The 14601-nt window shown below is 34.9% G+C and overlaps 1 long non-coding RNA gene across 2 annotated transcripts; it reads right to left on the bottom strand.

Annotated features, from left to right (window-relative positions):
• Positions 1 to 13334: 13334 nt before the first annotated feature.
• Positions 13335 to 14387, bottom strand: LOC129907318 (uncharacterized). Of its 2 annotated transcripts, none has more exons than XR_008771005.1 (3): positions 14314 to 14387; positions 13654 to 14251; positions 13335 to 13588 (listed from the first exon to the last, which is right to left on the bottom strand). It is a non-coding gene; the product is annotated as an uncharacterized LOC129907318 (long non-coding RNA). The 2 variants fall into 2 exon arrangements; XR_008771006.1 differs by having other exon boundaries at positions 13654 to 13872; positions 14252 to 14327.
• Positions 14388 to 14601: the final 214 nt, after the last annotated feature.

The following is a 14601-nucleotide window of genomic DNA, read 5'->3' as shown; positions in this document are numbered from 1 at the left end:
CCGCCTACGGGAAGTTCGAGGAGACCCTTTGCGATATCATCCAAAGAGGACTTTCAGCTACAAGTAAATGGTGTTTAACGGTGGGGCTAAATATCAACCCAGCAAAAACTACAATTGTACCATTCACAAGGAAACGGCTTTTGCCTCATATCAGACCTATCCAGCTAGCTGGTAAGGTCATTGAACTAAAGAGAGAGGTAAAATATCTAGGTATCACACTAGACAGTAAACTCCTCTGGAATAAACACTTAGAAATAACAGTCGGGAAAGCCACAAAAGCCCTTATGATATGCCGAAGACTGGCAAATAAATCATGGGGGTGCAAACCAAATATCCTAAGGTGGATGTATACCATGATGGTGAGACCCATTATCACCTACGGTGCGGTTGTTTGGCACAAAAGAACCGAACTAGTTACAACTAAAAAGACATTAAACAAAGTTCAAAGATTGGCCTGCTTATGCATTACTGGCTCAATGAGAACTTGCCCTACAGCAGCAATGGAAGTCATCCTCCACTTAACACCACTCCATGAAGTAATAAGTAGTACTGCTAACGGAACAATCTTGAGATTTGCAAAAGAGGGAACTGGTACGGGCAAGAGTATTGGTCTCAAAGAAAGGGACTCAATATCGAACACCACAGTTAAAAACCTCCTTGACATCCCAAGAGATTGCATGATCAAGAAATACAACTTTGAGAAAAACTTTCAAACACAGTTTAGTAGCAAGGCAAAGTGGGTAAGTGAATCCACGAACTACACTTTCAATGCAAACGCCATCAAGTGGTACACTGATGGATCGAGAACAGCTGATGGAACTGGAGCAGGAATATTTGGGCCTAGAACCAAAATTTCCATTCCAATGGGACAGTTTCCTAGCATTTTTCAAGCGGAAATCAACGCTATAGATAAATGCGCAGAACGTAATCTCGAAAGAAAATACAAAAACCAAAACATTGCCATCATGTCTGATAGCCAGGCCGCACTTAAAGCTATAAACTCATACGCCATCAACTCCAAACTCGTATGGGAATGTGTGAAGAAGCTGAACGAGCTTGGCAAGGCAAATAAAATAACACTGTACTGGGTTCCCGGACATGTTGGAGTACAAGGGAACGAAGTAGCAGACTCCTTAGCAAAAGCAGGTGCAACCGCACCTCTTATGGGCCCAGAACCATATTGCGGAATTGGAGACAGCACGATCAAACAAATGATAAAAACCGATGAGGAGGCCAAACGAACTAAAATTTGGAAAGAGACTCCTAAACTCAGACAGGCGAAATCACTACTTGGGAATTACAACCAAAAAAGATTTAAAACCTGCATTAACCTGAGTAGAAACAACCTGAGAATAATAACAGGGATCCTTACAGGCCACTGCAAGCTGAGAAAACACCTCAACAACATTGGCCTGGCAGACAGTGCCACCTGTAGATTCTGCAACAATAATGAAGAGACGCCAGAACACATACTGGGCAACTGTGAAGCACTAATGCACAATCGACACAGATACCTGGGCCAGCACCAGGTAACAAGTAAAGATCTACCGTCGATAGAAATACTCCAGTTAATCAAATACCTAAAAAGTATCAAACTGGAGACTGTACTGTAAGTAGTTAATTGCAGCCAAATTTGGGGGCACAATAGACCTTTAAGGTCGCAGTGCAACTTTCCCCCACAACACATTCATTCAACTGTCAACCACCCTTGCGTGTTATTAGGTTGTCGGAATTGAAGGGACCTACAATTTTCTGATAAGGTTTTTACAATTTATCGCTAGAGGAATACCTGTAAGAATATCTAGTAGGCTGGATTTGAAGCCAGAATATCAAGCATAACTATCCGTCGCACTAGCCATTACGTTACGGGATACCACAAAGCAGTGGCGTAGATAGGGGGGGGGGGGGGATCAGGGGGATATATCCCCCCCATTGATTGGGATCGATAATTGTACAACATAACTAGTCATGAACAAATAAGTTAAAGAAACACACTCTGAAAAAAAACGCTATGGATTTCGAGTTTTTGATTAGCTTAAAGGTTATAAATATGGTTTACCAACTCTCGTTGCCATTAAGTCGGAGTTTCAAAGAGTGAATTTTGACTTGGTCCAAGCTTTGGATCTCGCCAAAGATTTAAGAGATCAACTAAAAATTAAACGGGCAGAAGGCGACTCATTTTCGAAAGTGTTTGTAGGTTCCAAAAAAAAATAACTGAAGTCCTTGACATAGGCTTCAAACATAAGAGAATAGTGAAGCGACAAAAGAATCGTTCGATACCTTCGGTTCAAAGTACAGAAAAGAATATTTTCGTGTTACTGTTTTCAACCTTTTCTCGATTTCTAAATAATGGGCCTTGAAGAAAAATTTAGAAACCATGAAATAATACTAGAAAGGATTTTGGTTCTTTCTAAGAATTCTTCGTCTGAAATAGACAAAGCAGCTAAAGAATTTAATGAAACTGTTGAGTTTTACCAAACATTTGGCTGCAGGATAATGTTCTATTCTTCCACCGAGAAAACAAGACCACGTAAAATAGAACAAAAACAATAAGATTTCCTTATGGTTTTCATCCAAGAAGGAAATATTATTTTAACAATCGGGTTTTCCTTATTGTTTTAAAATATGCACTTGTAGGGTCTTGCCAAGAAAAAAAAATACGATCATGTCGGGGATCGAACTGAAGACCTTAACTCTCTAGTCGCACATCTGCCACCTATACCAACTCACTATAGAAATATTGGTCACAATTTTTGTGCTAGTGCCAAGTTGAAAAATTTGAAATTATGAAATTTTTACTAAATTTCAAAAAGATTTTCTCCATGAAAATAATATTTAATAATTAATTGCTGATTTTAATAAGGTTTCTTCATAAAACAGTTCAATAAGAAAATCTGTTAGTTTTTAGGTGGTCCTGGTCATATTTTTCTCTGTGTGAAGAATTAAAAACTCAGAAAAGATATTTTATCAGAAGGAATAATACTTCCTCTATGAACTCATTGAAAGCCCTCGATAGCAGCCCCGAAGAAAGTTTTCCTAGTACCCATATATATTTTATTAAAGATATAAGTTACACTGCTGGTTTCAACGTCAACCACCGAAAGAATTTTCTCCAATTTAAAGAGAATAAAACAATACGAAGAAACATTATTAAAACTTTAAAAAAATTTGCGAACTAAATCCATCCCCCCCCCCCCTTAGCGAAAAGCTATCTACGCCACTGCCACAAAGGTATTAAACAAAGGAAGTGATAGTTTGAGGAACAAATTTACGAAAATGTTATTAAACTGATTTTTATTTGTTTGATATAGGTACAATAAAAAAAAAATTATCGCTTTTAACTTCAGAGCTAAAAGGCAATTATCGAAATGACAGCATTATTTTAAAATTATCTTCAAATTCCAAAAATTGAAAAAATATAAAATTATTTTTGTTTTTACTTCAAAGTTACCAAATTATCTAAATTGGAAACCTTGTATTTTTATATCTCTTCACAAAAACCCTACACATAATAATTTTAGAATTCGACTGGCTTTTAAACTTTATCCACTCCAAAAATTTCCCATTGCGAATTCTTTCAAATTAGCATAAGTAAAAGGTGTGCTATGGCATTCGCACAAGGAGCTTGGCTTACTACTTCAGCATAATTCATTCGGAATAAATACCATTAACATAATCCTTCACATAATGCCATTATGTTTAAAGTGGAAATAACATTTTCCTATTACGCCATCACAAAGAGTTTAACACCATAAGTAACTAACTAACTTTTACGTATGCAAATTATGCGAAAGCATCAGTCTATATGTATGTGTGTGTGTTGTGTAGGTAGGTATAAGGGGGCGTCGTACAAGAGTTCGCTCAACCACTCAGCCAAAAACTTCTCCAGTTTAGGTATAGTTCACATCACACACACTGCGAGAGAAGTAAAAGCGAGAAGGCAGAGGTTAGGTTTGGTGTTGAGTTGTAGTACATTTACCTACCTACCAGCTACCAACTGGTTTCCGTTACCAACATCAACCAACAACAGGCAACGCCAATTTTAACCGACATGGCGGCTGCAACGACTTAGTCTGAGTTTTTAAGGGTGTAAAGGTTTTTCCGGTGGGAAAGTTTTCATTTGAATGCTTCACATCCTAGAAACATATACCTACACCTTGAACATGGTTGGAATAGTAGTTGCTCTGGCTACGATATGTCGTTTGCTTCAACTTGGTCTAATTTTCTTCTCAAATAGCACCTTTTGGCAACTTTTGCTCCAAGTTTAATATAAGAGACTCGTTGCTTCATATTACCTAAACTTGCAGAGGTATATGGTTGGACCCCACCAAAATGAACTCACCTCAAATACATTCACTTGTACTTGCTGTGGCGTATACCAGCAGAGATTGGTTTTGTAATGAAAACGTGCAATAAATTATGAAGTATTTTAATCCATTTTAACCAGATTGCCATGAATGGATAACTTTTGCTACTACTACTTCTGCTGCTGCTAGTGCCTTTTGTATCAAAGTGTATATGAGGCTATGATAAAGTAGTATTTATTCTCAGGTTTATATAGTCGAGTAGGAAACCACCTGTTTAGCATATCGAAGTATATGAAAGGAGTACCTAGTGTTCTTGGTTCTTGTAGACTATTTCTTGTTTATCTGCGGTTTGGTACTTCTTTTGTTTATGATAACTGGTTTTAAATGAACATGTGCAAATGTGGCAATTTAAGATGCAGAATCTACTCTTCAATGTAACCAAGGTCTGTTTTTTTTAGTAGAAGAAAGAGCCTGAAAAACACTTTTGTTGATTTGTTTTTGGAGAACTTCTTTGAGGTGCTTTATTTTTGAAGTTATACTTCTTATGGGAGGGTGGGTATGAAAATTTACTTTTTGACAAGAATGTCAAAGGGATTATGACGCGATCACCCTGGGTAGCAGGGCTGTCGTTTCACCTTTAGAGTAGGCAGTACTTTAGTATTTAAAAATGTAGTACGCCGCAGTACGGCAAACATAAAACACACAACACGTTGCAAGTTACATGTTTCATGTGGCAAGTTGCATGTGGCAAGTCGTATGTGGCAAGTTGTATGTGGCAAGTTGCGTGTAGCAAGTTGCATGTGGCAAGTTGCGTGTGGCAAGTTGCGTGTGGCAAGTTACATGTGGCAAGTTGCCAGGGTAAAAGCTCACATTTCAGCTCAGCTCACAGCTCAGCTCAAATTTGAGCTAGGTACCATAGCTTAGCTCATTTGAGCTGAGCTGAAAGTGAGCTGAGCTGAAAGTGAGCGCCCCAACTTCCAACGCCTATATCTCGGAATATTGACAAAAATGAAAAAAAAATTTTTGATGCCAAAAGGTAGCGGGGACTCTAACCTACATTTGGGTACAACTCTCATTCCTGTAGGTCTACGCGTTCTCAAACCGGGAGAACTTAAAAGTAAAAAAAAAATAGACACGATTCTGAAAAAATAGGCATGATGTGGCGGTTTAAGATGGAAGGCGATTTTTTAAAAATCTGATAATGTGCAAAGCGTAGGCCCATGACACAAGCTATCATTTGGCATCACTCCCAAAAATTGCTCTCAAACGGTTTAGCTTCCAGGAGCGTTCAAAGATTCGGGGATTTTTCGAAAAAAAATTTTACCCTTACTTTCAAACACGATTTTCTCGGAATTTTGAAAAAAATCGAAAAACCGGATTATACCACTATCGGCTAGCTGAGAATATAAGCTTTCATATGGCACCACTCCCCTGTCTCTAGATCAAAGCGTTCCAACGACTATATCGCGGAATTTTGAAGAAAATGAAAATAAAATTTTTTGATGCCAAAAGGTAGCGGGGACTTTAACCTACATTTGGGTACAATTCCCATCCCTGTAGGTCCAGGCGTTCTCAAACCGGAAGAACTTAAAAGTAAAAAAAAAATAGGCACGATTCTGAAAAAATAGGCATGATGTGGCGGTTTAACATGGAAGGCGATTTTTTAAAAATCTGACAATGTGCAAAGCGTAGGCCCATGACACAAGCTATCATTTGGCATCACTCCCAAAAATTGCTCTCAAGCGGTTTAGCTTCCAGGAGCGTTCAAAGATTCGGGGATTTTTCGAAAAAAGATTTTACCCCAACTTTCAAACGCGATTTTCTCGGAATTTTGAAAAAAATCGAAAAACCGGATTATACCACAATCGGGTAGCTAAGAATATAAGCTTTCATATGGCACCACTCCACTGTCTCTAGATCAAAGCGTTCAGCTCCCAGAAGTTTTTTCGCGCCCCCAACTTCCAACGCCTATATCGTGGAATTTTGAAGAAAATGAATAAAATTTTTGATGCCAAAAGATAGCGGGGACTCTAACCTACATTTGGGTACAACTCCCATTCCTGTAGGTCCACGCGTTCTCAAACCGGGAGAACTTAAAAGTAAAAAAAATAGGCGCGATTCTGAAAAAAAAGGCATGATGTGGTGGTTTAACATGGAAGGCGATTTTTTAAAAATCTGATAATGTGCAAAGCGTAGGCCCATGACACAAGCTATCATTTGGCATCACTCCCAAAAATTGCTCTAAAGCGATTTAGCTTTCAGGAGCGTTTAAAGATTCGGGGATTTTTCGAAAAAAAAATGTACCCCAACTTTCAAAACCGATTTTCTCGGAATTTTGAAAAAAGTCGTTAATCGTATACCGTACGTTCTGAACCGCACAACATGTGTAAATTTCACAGAATAAATTGAAAACTACATGGACGCAAGGAGGATGAAAGAATTAATTTATTGTTCACTTGATAAAAATGTAAAAAAAATAAGTGGGGATTAATTACTTAATAATAGAAATTAAAAATATCAAATGAAATTCATTTACATAAAACTGAATGAGAAGTATAACTTCAGTCGCGTGTACATGTGTACACACACTCTTTTTTTTTTTAAATACACTCCTGCTCAAATTTAACGCACATCCTATTTATTTTACAGTAAAGTCCTACTATTACTTTATGCCACACTATCATGGTTAATTTCTCAAATGAGACATTAGTGATCTTAAATTCAGAAATGGAATAAAATGTTTGTGGGGAAAATTTAGGGAGAGATTTGCTGAAGAGTCATACATTTTCAATGAATAAGTTCTGCTTTACAACACCTACGGAGTTAGTGAGCCCTCCTAGACTTGCGTTAAGTACCCAAAGATACTTGACTAATGTCCTCGAACAGCATCCGGTTCCAATCACCCTTAGATTTGGTCCACAGTTAAGTCTGTTGCACGATAATGCATGCTAAGGTGGTTTGAAAAGATTTAAATATGCCGGCTTTGGATTGACTACACAGAAATCCGGATTTGAATTCAATTCAAAATTGAAAACATGCATTCGCAAATCAAATCCACCTCCAAGCAGTCTAGATCACCTGAAAACTGCAGTGAAAGAAGTGTTACAACAAAACCTTCAAAAGTTAATTAGTGGAATGAACAGACGACTCTACTAGAAGAGACAATACCAAGTATTGAATAAAATTATTGGAAAGAACTGTCACTTGCTTCTATTTTTTTAATTTTTTTCTTAAAAAACAAAAATTATTTTAATATAATTTTTCAGACCTTGAATTGCTAAATTTGGCTCAACTTTTTTTTTTGCTGATAATACTGTTGCAGTTAGGCATTTTTTCGACTTGCTTAACAATAAGCAAACAGAAAAAAATGCCCCAAAGAAGTTCAATGCCATTTTAAATAAGATACAGGGGTTAAACTAACAATTTTTTATATTTTTCAGTGTAAAGCATAATGAATTGGTAGCCAGCCACATAATATATTTATATCAAAAAATGGGCCCCAAAATAATAAATATTTTTTTTTTAGAGAAAAATTAACAAATAATTGTCCTCAAAAAAAAAAAAAAACACATCTATTGCGTATACGTACTTTTTTTATGTTTTTTATTTTCAAAGGGCCCACTAATAAGAATGGTTAAAATCTGTTTGTGACTACACTTTTATCCTTCTTGGAGTGTCAAGCCACAAAATTTGTTATTTTACTGTCGCTGAAGGGTTAATTTTATGCATATTAGTAAGGTTCAACTAGAATATCAGTAAACGATTTCAGAAGTATTTAGCCTAATAAAAATAAAATGCACGACTGGGGTCGCACGTACTTGCTCTTCCAGTTCAAAGCACTTTTATGTTAGTCTACTTGTAGATTTTAAAAGCTGGATCTAAATTTAAAAAAATTGATGTTGGGGAAGAGCCGACATTTAGGGCAAAATTTTGTTAAATGAAAAAAAAAATTTTTTGTTATATGACTTTTTTGAGAAAAAATAAAAATGCAGTTTTATTGCCACTGCTTTAAATATTAGGTATACAAAGTTTAATCAAAATCGTTAGAGCCGTTTTCGAGAAATTCGTAATATCGTATTTTTTGAATGGGAGGTATACGTTCTAAACGAGATAAAAAAAAACAAAAAAAAAACTTTCAGAATTCCATAAAAATCATCTGTACCAAATTTGAAGAAAATCCATCGATCCGTTTAGTCTCTGGAAATGTGTACAGATGGACGCACAGACGCACAGACGCACGGACGGAATTGCGGGACCCACTTTTTCGGAATTCTCCATCATCGTAATGTTGGTTTTGATTAAAACCTCAATTTTTTTTTCGACACGAAACCAATACTTGCCCTTGCATGAACGTGGAGCCCACATCAACAATATGCCCATCCTCAAGGATAAAGGAATGAGATAGAATCGATCCTAATCGACCTAAAATAATTTCCCCCCACCAGTGCTAATGGCAGAACTGTGTCAAAAAAAGTCAAATCGGATTTAATCAAGTCTGAAAATCACAAACGAAAATAAATGTTTGCGTACCTCAGGGCTCCGTTTTGTTACTGTTACTATTAATTTTCATTAATGATCTGTCAACTGTCTTACAGATTAAAGAATGTTTAATTTGAAACATCATACTTACTGGTCTTAGGATTTAAATATTCAATAATAAATACCAGATCATTAAATTCTAGTTTTGCAATTGACGATGAAAAAAAAAGGACTCCTACCACCATTAAAGATGAGCCTTTTTCCTATGGGAAAATCGGCTCTCTAATTTTGTTTGTGTAAATAAATGCACTTTTTTTCAAAAATGGCAACAATGAATTTGATTTGTTTAGAATCGCAAAACAAAAAACGCAAGAAAAACCCTCATCGACTCTTTTATCGAAAAATTGTTTGTGACCAGCAAATAGGTACACTTTTTTGTATAGCAGTAATAAACCATTTAAGCATCGAATAGACAGATTGGTAAATTTTGCACAGTTAGAAATATGTAACGTCCATTCCATGTCTCCCATTCAAAACCATATCCAATGGCTGGCGAACGGACTTCAATTGTTTATCTCCACTTTGCAAGGCATCATTCAATAGTTCGCTATCAAATAGAAAAAGGAAACAACAACAAAAATGGATCCATTGCACATAAAAGAGAGAAAAAAAAAACAGAAATAGAAATGTCTAGTCTATATTGACTAAAAAACCAAACAACTTTTAGTCGACAGGACTTCAGGTAGGTATAGATGTAGGTATTGTGTCCCACGTTCGCACTCTGTGTTGTTTTGTGCAATATAGAGAGCCTTTTACCTTTGTGCACAATCCATTCCTGCAGGATACACGGAAAATTACAAAAAAAAAAAGTTTAAACTCCAGAGGCAAGTTTAAAATCGGTTCCCTACATAGAGATTTGTTTATTTTCGCGTAATTGAAATTTTAAGGTCGACTGGTTTTAGAAACAGAATTTGCACGTGTACTTGAGTGGATGTAAAAAGTTATGTTTTTGCTTTCCAATCGGTTGTTTGGCTGTTTTTGTTTGTGAGTTTTATTTTTATGAGGATTTGAAAGCATAAAAATGCATAATCGATATGGTATAAGGGCTTAGATTATATGTAAGTAAAACGACGGATTGAGTTAAAATAATAAAAATATTCTTTATTTATATGGTTATATTCGTAGATGGAGCTCTTTTAGATTGAGTTGAGTTTGAAAGCATTGAAACAGAAAAACTTTAATCTTCTCGATTCCCCGTGATAGGACAAAAAGTTTTGATTAAAACGCTTGATTTCTACGCTGCCGAATTTTTAGGCAGCAAGTGCCCGAGTAAAAGTGGAATTTCGACGCACTACCGCTGCACCACGTCTGAAACACTTTTTGGCCGACACACCACCGCTGAACCACGTCCGCACTATGATAAAACAATTCTAAACCACCGCACCACCGCTGCACTCCGTCCGCACAATTTAAAAAATTTCTAAACCGCCGCACCAATGCTGCACCACGTCCGCATTATTTCATTTTGTATTAAAAATTTGCTGCACCACCAATTTTTAGCCAAACGGCGCACATAGGAGTATTGTCATCAAAAACCTTGCCATAATTATTTTTTTGTTATTATTTCTGTTTAAAATGAGTATTCCTACAAGAAAATACAATATAAACCTAGTTTTTGTTATTTTTATTTTTTTATCAAAAACTAAAAAATTGATTAATGGCCTGTCAACATTATTTTTCTCAAATTTTTTTCCTCAGCCCTAATACGCAATTCTCAGTTTCTTTTCTCTCTTGCCCAACCTTAATTAAGATCACCCAAAATAAAATACACTAATAACATCAGTAAATTTTATTTAAAAACAAAAAACGTTGCATAAAGTAAGAAGTATTTTCTATCAGAAAGTGAAAAACTAATTGACCCTCGATTCTCTAAAGAGCACCTAAGAGCACCCAATTTTTGTTGCATTGTCTTAAAGAATATATAAACTAACTCATAAGTTTTAATTCATCGCAGAATAACTGAAATAACTGAAGAAGAATTCTCCATTTAAATTTTTTTTAGATTTCTATCACAACACTTCGATATCATAGAATAACACTTACCAAAATACTTCGCATTCCAATAAAAATGAGGTGGATGTAACAGTTAACTTTGAACTCATTTTTTAACAAGACACGATCGAAAAACAGAATAAAATGCACGACTGGGTCGCACGAACTTGCTCTTAGAGTTAAAGTTGCTTAAATTTTTAAGACTTTTTATATAGAAATTTGGAAAAAAAAAAATAAAATTCGTTTTAAAAAAAAAATTAAATAAAATCTGAAATTAAATTGCCCTCCAAAACAAGTATGCAGTTTTGATTGATATATTAAGATGCATTTTTAGAAAAAAAATTTTCAAAATCGTTAGAGCCGTTTTTTAAAAAACTAATTTTTTATAAATAATTTTTTGGAAAAAAAATTTTAAAATAAAATTGGTATGCCATTTTGTAGAAATTACTAATCAACATCTTACAACAAAATTTCAAAAAAATTCAATGTCCCGTTTTCGAAAATTTGATTTTTCAAAAAAAAATTTTCAAATTTTTTTAAAAATCCAAAAATTATTTTTTTGTAAATTTTATTTTTGTTTTATATTTAAATTATATAAATGCTTCTTCACAAAAAGTTTCGTTGAAATCGAATAAGCAGTTTCGGAGATAATCGGATTTGAAAAAAACGGTTCTATGGCAGGTACCGTTAATAATGATTTTCAAACAAAAATTTTTTCATTAAAAGATAGACCTTTGCTTAAAACTACTACTTAAATTTTTTAAACAAAATCGTTGGAGCCGTTTTTGAGATATTTCAATTTTACTAAAATCGGTATATGACAAGTACCGTTATTTTTGGTCCAAAAAAATTAATTCCAAAAAATCCTCTGGAGAGTCGCCAAATAACGCAACATGCCAAGTTTGACATCAATCGGTCCATCCGTTTAGGCTGTAGCTCCTTATACAGACAGACAGACAGACAGACAGACTGACAGACAGACAGACAGACATACAGACAGACGGACTTCCGGGACCCACTTTTTTGGCATTGTCTACCATCGTAATGTCGTGGAAAAATGTTATCTCAACTTTTTTTTTTGTACGAATGCATAACTTGATATATAGTACCTATATCGCAAGTAAAAAATAGTGCAGCATATTGGCACATGTTTATTTTGCACCCACTTTGCCAAACTTTTTGGTGTCAATTTTGATTTTCAGAAAATCGACTTATGACCAGGCTTTTACTGCAAATACTCCTATGTGCGGCGGTGGTGGTGCAGCTGTGGTGCCGAGGTCAAGGTTTTTAATTTTTTTCTTTAAACATTCAATTTCTATTTTTACTCGGGTGAGTGACATCTACTGCATCGCAATTGAGTAAGAGACTTGCTCATCCGGTGTTACGTTAAACGAAATGCTTCTGGCCCTAAGATGCTGAATGGGCTTCGGAGTTTAACCCAATCACGTAGACTTATCTTGGGCGATTAATAACAATCACACTCTATACATGCCAGGTGCAGTAGGCCCAATAATTCAAATCAAACTCAAAGGCTTAGTAAAAGCCAAGCAATGGCAATAAGGACATGATCGCAGGGTATACCATAAGAACTCTTTTAACAAAAGACTTTAAAATTGGACTTCCTGTTGAACGATCTCGCTTAAATGCATGCGGTACTAAATAGGAGCTGAAATTGATTTTGGAGAAAATTTATTATGTCTATTAACCTGGAAAAGTTTTCATTTTAAATTAATCATTTTTTTTCTTAGAAAACACATACATACACAATTCCTATAGACTCATAAAAACTGTGGATTAAAATGTCATAACTCAAAATATGTACGTAAATAAAAACTTCACAACATTAAGATATATGTTTCTACGTGACAGCATTATCTTTCAAACATACATATTTTGGAAACAAATTGGTCAAAGTCATCATTGTCATAACTCATTGTCATGTCTCAACTCAACCTTGAAGATTGTGATTTTTGAACTTTCGCGATATTATTTCCAAGGTACAATATATAGATTTGAAGTATAAGCTTCAAAGCATTAACGAAAATATTGTTGGATATGACGAAAAAAAAATACTGTAAAAGTTTCAGCCCGTTCAATTTTATACAAGAAAATGATTAAATCTAGCCTTTTTGATGAACCATTAAAAAGTTATAAAATTCCAATCTCAAAAACACAATCTTTCCCATGTAAATCATATGGGAAATAGAAATTTGCGATGCGGCGGTACTTAATGTTAATATTAAGTGCTGAAACTTTTACAGTATTTTTTTTTTTCGTCATATCCAACAATATTTTCGGTAATGCTTTGAACAAAAAAAAATTTTTTTTTTTTGAATCAGTCTAGTACATATATTACGTTAACTATAACAATTTTTCTTTGACAAAAATAGAAACTCAAAATGCTTAACCAATAATTTTATGCATGCGGAACAGATCTCTCATACCTCCTGATATAAACATTCATTCCACAAGAAGAAAAAAAACAACTCACCCATGTTCAAGTAGAGAGATCTCTTTATCGCTGCCATTTAATCAAATCGAATGTGGAACATCAAAAAGTCATAAAAATATGAAACATGTTTGGTAAAGCGGAAAAACTCCTATCTTTCCTCTCTGATCGAATGAAAATAGCACGGATGTGGATGTGGAATGAGGTTGGGGATTGGAATTTTTTCTGATGTTTTTACCATATTCTACTTCGACACAAAAAATAAATCTGCTAACCACACTCCGCAGTCATCAAGATATATCTATACAAATACATACATATATCTGTGTATTGTATACTTTTTGTATTGGTATAGAAACGATGTACCTTTTATAAATATACGACTGTTGTTTCCGCTCGCTTTTTCATATCGCGATAGTGTCGTTCGAGAAGTGTAGGTACTTCATTTCTGCTTGACAAATGGAAAACGAGTAAAAAAATCCTTATACACAATCAACTTCAGCTCATCTTCACCATTGAAAATCTTCCAACTCTTCTCGCCGACCAACATCCAAAACACCCATCAGGACACCCTTTGAACTAGAACTGGAAAAAAAATTCTTTCAAAATAATTTCCATCATTTTGCGCTTTCGTTCCGTTCGGCAAAGGATAAATGACGAGTTGGCCTGGATGCTGCTAACATGTCATTTTCAAGATCTCATACATTTGCCATTTTTGCTTGATAGGGATGGGGTGTAATACTGAACTTTGATAGTCTCCTCCTCAAAATCCTTAGTTGTTGTTTTTTTTTTTGTCGTTCTCAGTCAGTCTGTCATTTATTTTTTTCGTTTTCATGTGAAAAGAAAAAAATATCTTTCCACTTTATTAAATGTGAGATTTGCTCAGAGACTTGTAAACATGATGTCATATTCTTTTCCTTCGATGCGCATTTGGGTGAATTTTAGAGTGAGAGTGAGCGCTTACCTGAACGAACGAAAACGATAAAAAATGGGTTGGAAATGTCTTGATGTTACAAATTTATTTACTTTTTTTTTTCTTCTTCTTGCAAAAAAAAGTGCTTATATTTATTATTTTTTTCTTGAGTTGCTATTTTTAAATAAGATTCATATTGAATGGTTTTCATTTGGTTGCTCTCGAGATTGTAATTTTGAAGAAAATATAACTTTTCAGATGAATTTTAATTTTAAAGGGGTTGTCTTGGGAAAAAATTCATAGAATGGCTTTTACAGAATTAGAAATTTCGTGCGAAAAGTTGCATTATATGTGGAACGTTCAGCATACAAATCTTTTTCTTTATAACCCATTAGGAAGTG

Source organism: Episyrphus balteatus, chromosome 1 (assembly GCF_945859705.1).
Source record: "Episyrphus balteatus chromosome 1, idEpiBalt1.1, whole genome shotgun sequence".
Classification (NCBI taxonomy): domain Eukaryota; kingdom Metazoa; phylum Arthropoda; class Insecta; order Diptera; family Syrphidae; genus Episyrphus; species Episyrphus balteatus.
Note: the sequence above shows the minus strand (reverse complement) of the source record. Positions and strands in the feature narration are given on the sequence as shown.